General features: G+C 37.5%; 1 long non-coding RNA gene across 1 annotated transcript in view; it reads left to right on the top strand.

Annotated features, from left to right (window-relative positions):
- The first annotated feature begins 2,871 nt into the window (after positions 1-2,871).
- The window catches only part of LOC106525928 (uncharacterized), a 101,608-nt gene continuing 99,137 nt past the window's right edge, over positions 2,872-5,342 (top strand). The window contains exon 1 of the long non-coding RNA XR_001311191.1: positions 2,872-2,965. This is a non-coding gene — a long non-coding RNA (uncharacterized LOC106525928). The remainder of the gene's footprint in view (positions 2,966-5,342) is intronic.

The following is a 5,342-nucleotide window of genomic DNA, read 5'->3' as shown; positions in this document are numbered from 1 at the left end:
TGTAACCTTTGGATTGGGCCTTTCCAGAACCCCCACGCCTGCTGTCAGCCGATGATCCGAGCTCAGCGTGATTATCTCTGGCATATTGATTCGGCTCGTTTAAAGATCGACTCTGACACGAGCAGCCGAAGCAGATGCCGGGCTAAGTGGGTGAATATCATATAGCTGTGGGCTAATGCTCGACCTTATTGCTGCTTAATGAACCGCTGAGAGACGATCAGTGCCATTTGCCCACCTCTCCTGCTTCCAGAACGGATCATAATCACGCCGCTGTCGGGCCCCCGTCAGCACTCAGCACTGCGAGCCGACACTCGGCTTTTACCGGATGGAAGGTCAGAGCGGTTCTGGCTGAAACTTTCCTCCCTGCAAAGCGCCAGCCGTGACTTCAGCTGATGTAATTAAACGAGCAGCGAGGAGCTAAAAAAAAAAACAAGCACTTTTCAGAAGCGCTCGTTTAGCTGGGTGAGATAACGAGGCTGCAGGTTCGGGCACATTCGGCCCTGCGTGGGGCACGAGCGCTAACGGGGCGGGCTAATTGGTTAGCGCGCGCCGCAGATGTACGGAAACGAAGCGACCCGAGGGAGCGGGCTGGAACCGAGGCCTGAACGCTGGACCTGTATGAACAGGCAGCAGTAACCTCTGAGCCCGAGGCTTTATGACGAAGGACAGAACAGGTGCTGCAGCCCGCTCTTCATTTACAGATTCATGACTCGTGACTCTTTAAGACCCGCTCCCCCGGATCGGTTTTATGATGAAACCTTTACAGAGACCATCAGTTCATTAGCTCACGTCCCGCCCTGCCCTTGGAGACGCAGAGCCTTAAAGACTGAACCAAAATAATCTGTAATCCAAACACAAGCTGGCCCCTAACACAATGCAGAGGTGTTAGCTGAAGCTAAAGGTAGCAAAACAACAGCTAAATGTAGCAACAGAGCTAAACAAAGCAAATGTAGAAAACACTTTTCAAAGTGTAAAAGTGGAAAAAACATGAGCTAAAAGCAGCCAAAGCTCAGTTAAGAGTAGGAAAATATCATTAAAATCTTTAGCAAAAGGCTAGCTAAAAGCCTAAATAAAGAAAACTAGATAAAAACAACAAATGGTTTTCTAGAAGCTAAACACAGCAAAATGCTATATAAAATGCTTAAAGCTAAATATATACCTAAAGTCTGTCTACAAGTAGCAAAAGGCTATCTAAATGTACCAAAAACTTACTAAATTAAGCAAAAATGCTAGCCAAATATAGTAAAAAAGCTAGTGAAAAAAGTAGCTTAAAGCCTAAATAAGTATGGTAATACATTAATAGTTAAAAGCAGTAAAATGTTTACTAAAAGCTAAACACAGCAAAATGCTATCTAAAATGCTRAAAGCTAAGCATAGCAAAAGGTTAGCTAAAAGCCAAAAATGCTAGCTAAAATTCTAAATAAGCAATACATTAATAGTTAAAAGCAGTAAAATGTTTACTAAAAGCTAAACAAAGCAAAATGCTATCAAAAATGCTGAAAGCTAAGCATAGCGAAATGCTAACTAAAAGCCAAAAACGCTAGCTGAAATCCTAAATAAGCAATTCATTGATAGGTAAAAGCAGTAAAATGTTTACTAAAAGCTAAACACAGCAAAATGCTATCAAAAATGCTGAAAGCTAAGCATAGCGAAATGCTAACTAAAAGCCAAAAACACTAGCTGAAATCCTAAATAAGCAATTCATTGATAGGTAAAAGCAGTAAAATGTTTACTAAAAGCTAAACACAGCAAAATGCTATCTAAAATGCTAAAAGCTAAATATATACCTAAAGTCTGTCTACAAGTAGCAAAAGGCTATCTAAATGTACCAAAAACTTACTAAATTAAGCAAAATGCTAGCCAAATGGTATTAAAAATACTAGTAAAAAACAAGCTAAAAGCCCAAATAAGTAATGCATTAATAGGTAAAAGCAGTAAAATGTTTGCTAAAATCTAAACACAGCAAAAGACTGTCTAAAATGCTAAAAGCTAAGCCTAGCAAAAAGCTAGCTAAAAGACAAAAATGTTAGGTTAAAGCCAAAATAAGTAATACATTAATAGGTAAAAGCAGAAAAATGTTTACTAAAAGCTAAACACAGCAAAATGCTATCCAAAATGCTAAAAGCTAAGCATAGCAAAARGCTAGCTAAAAGCCTAAAGCAAAACACCACTGAAAATAGTCAAATACAAGCTAAAAAGAGCAAAAGCTTTGCCAAAACCAGCAAAATTTGATCTAAAAGTATCAAACCTCAACTAAATGCCAAAAGTATAAAAGGCTAGCAGAAAATGTTAAAAAAGGCAAAAATGCTAAAAGCTAAATTAKCATAAGCCTAGTCCAATGTAGAGAAAAATTAGCTTGAAGCCAGGGGTAAAAAAACTGCTAGCTAAAATCTTAAATAAACAAAATGTTAAATGTAAACACATAATTAACCCTGATTATAGCAAAAGGCTACAGAAAGGTAGCAGAAGCATTGGCTGCAAAAAAAAGGAGGAAAGAAAATAAAATAAAACTCATGGATGCTGAGTCAGCGTTCACACTACAGCACAAAGAATAAATCCGGTTTGAGATTTCATTTTACTTCTCAGTCTGAACTCTTAACTTGTTAAAGTTTTTGAGTTTGTAACTTCCTGTTTTATTTTGAAATGCAACCTAGTTCTTCCTGTTTGTAGTTTTCCTCACCTGTGGTCAGTCCTCTGATTAAAACACACCTGTCGATCAGCCCGCCCTCTGAAGGTGGCTGGTGAACGGGGCTTTTTTCTGATGTTTTGGCTTCTCTGTTTGGGTCAAACTTTAGATTCTGGACCAGGACCTGGACCAGGACTCTTGTACCAGGACTGGACCAGGACTCTTGAACCAGGACTGGACCAGGACTCTTGAACCAGGACTGGACCAGGACTCTTGAACCAGGACTGGACCAGGACTCTTGAACCAGGACTGGACCAGGACTCTTGAACCAGGACTACAGTGAGTTTGAAGTTTGGGCCATATGATCTGTTTCTGCTTCAGATTAAAGCAGATTTTTCCTGAAGTGTTTCTTCTCTCTGATGTTGTGGTTTGAATGTTAAAATTATGATTTTATTTTTATTCCGACTCTTTTGTAGTAAAATATTCTGCTGTGACAGAACAGAATCCCAGAAGCTGCAGGTTAATTACAGGATCTGACACTTYGGACACTTTGAGTGTTCACTGAGCGTCACTTCCTGTTTCCTTATTTCTATGGTTTTTAGCGTTAGCTGCAGACTCGTGTTTGAGTTTTTATTTCTGTTGAAGCGTTTTGAAAAGCCACTTCTTTGAAAATAGGATCATTTAATTTCTTTTCAGAAGTTTTTGCATTTTAAGAAAACAATCAATTCTATATACTATAAAATAAATAAATATATTTGCCTTTTTTTAAATAAACCAATTCAAACAATACTAATCTATAAATTCAGTTGCCCTGGTTTCTTTAACGGCACCTTAAATTGTTTTGAAACAGTGAGCCATGTTTTAGCTGGTGTTAGCAAAGTGAGTTCACCCTCCTCTTCGTCACGTGACACCTGTCGCACGCTGTCATTGGTGGAGGAGCTTCGTTTGTTTTTTTAAATCACTTCAGTAGAAAAAAGAACTTAATATTAGTTTCTTAATTTCTTCATCATCAGTGATTTTTATTTTTATTTTTTTGGAGGAGCTTTGTTTACAAACAACAGTCCACGGGGTTTCACTTCCTGTCTTTAAGACCCATCAGTTTGATGAGATGAGCCTTATTTTTATACTTTTTTCTGCTGTTTTTACTTTACGTTTTATAAAGTTTTATTTGTTTTTAGGAAACGATGCTTCATACAAAACAGAATTTGAAACTTTTCCTAAAATTTACTGAAAATATCTTGAACATTAATGAAATTATGAGCAAAATAGAAAACAGTGAGATGAAATCATGAAATCATGATCTTGATTTTGACGTAAATAAACATTTATAATTTCTTCACACCTGAAATAATCACGATTTTAATGTTTTTTTTTTAATCCTGTCAGATTTGATGTTGACAAACATTTGAACCAGTAAAAAAAGAAAAATACTCAGTGAATCTAAATCTGAGCTGAACCTTCAGGTTTGTCAGCAGTAGCAGCTGTAGCTGTAGCTGTAGCAGCTGATGAAGACTCCTCAGACCTTCATCCAGCAGCATTTAAACCCTCYACAGATGAAGGGAGTTTTTTTTCGGCTGTGAGCGTGGCGCCTGTAAATTGTTGGTGGGCGAACGTTCTGATGCTGCTCTTTCATTCGGCTCCTTCCCTGCAGCTGAATTTGTCATCTTCGGCTGTTTTTATTGTGAGTGGGTGACACGCAGACATGAGTAACGCTCGCTGCTTAAAGATTCGTTTTGTTTCTTTCTAATTATTTAATCTGACTTTCTGGGTCAATTAAAAGCGATCGGTTCCTTTCAGAAGTCCCGCCCCCTCACCTGAGCCGCCGGCGCCGCACCTGATCAGAGTTTATATTTTAACCTGAATCACCGCAGTTTGTGAAGGTTGGTTTATAAACGAGTTCCTGTTGTCATCTACAGCCTTCAGCTGATGTTTCTTAAAGCAACAGTTCAGATATTTTAAAGTGCAGTTCTGTTCAAACAACCTGGGTTCTGATTGGCTTAGCTGAAACAGCTAAAACTGAGCTGAAAGCTAAGTGTACAAATATGAAATCTAAAAGCAGTTAAACCTAGATAAAAGCTAAAATGAGTARAACACTAGCTAAAAGCTAAAATGAGTAAGCCACTAGCTGAAAGCTAAAATGAGTCAAACCTAGCTAAAAGCTAAAATGAGTCAAACCTAGCTAAAAGCTAAAATGAGTAAACCACTAGCTAAAAGCTAAAATGAGTAAAACACTAGCTTAAAGCTAAAATGAGTAAACAACCAGCTAAAAGCTAAAATGAGTAAACCACTAGCTAAAAGCTAAAATGAGTAAAACACTAGCTAAAAGCTAAAATGAGTAAACCACTAGCTAAATGCTAAAATAAGTCAAACCTAGACAAAAGCTAAAATGAGTAAACCACTAGCTAAAAGCTAAAATGAGTAAAACACTAGCTAAAAGCTAAAATGAGTAAACCACTAGCTAAAAGCTAAAACTGGTCGAACTAGCTAAAAGCTAAAATGAGTTAACCACTAGCTAAAAGCTAAAACTGATCAAATTAATTTGTAATATAGTTAGTCAAACCTAAGCTAAAAGCTAAAATGAGTCAAACCTAGACAAAAGCTAAAATGAGTTAACCACTAGCTAAAAGCTAAAATGAGTAAACCACTAGCTAAAAACTAAAATGAGTCAAACCTAGACAAAAGCTAAAATGAGTAAACCACTAGCTAAAAGCTAAAA

The sequence above is a fragment of the Austrofundulus limnaeus genome, unplaced genomic scaffold (genome assembly GCF_001266775.1).
Source record: "Austrofundulus limnaeus strain Quisiro unplaced genomic scaffold, Austrofundulus_limnaeus-1.0 Scaffold248, whole genome shotgun sequence".
Lineage (NCBI taxonomy): Eukaryota > Metazoa > Chordata > Actinopteri > Cyprinodontiformes > Rivulidae > Austrofundulus > Austrofundulus limnaeus.
This window is presented reverse-complemented; position numbering and strand designations above follow the sequence as displayed.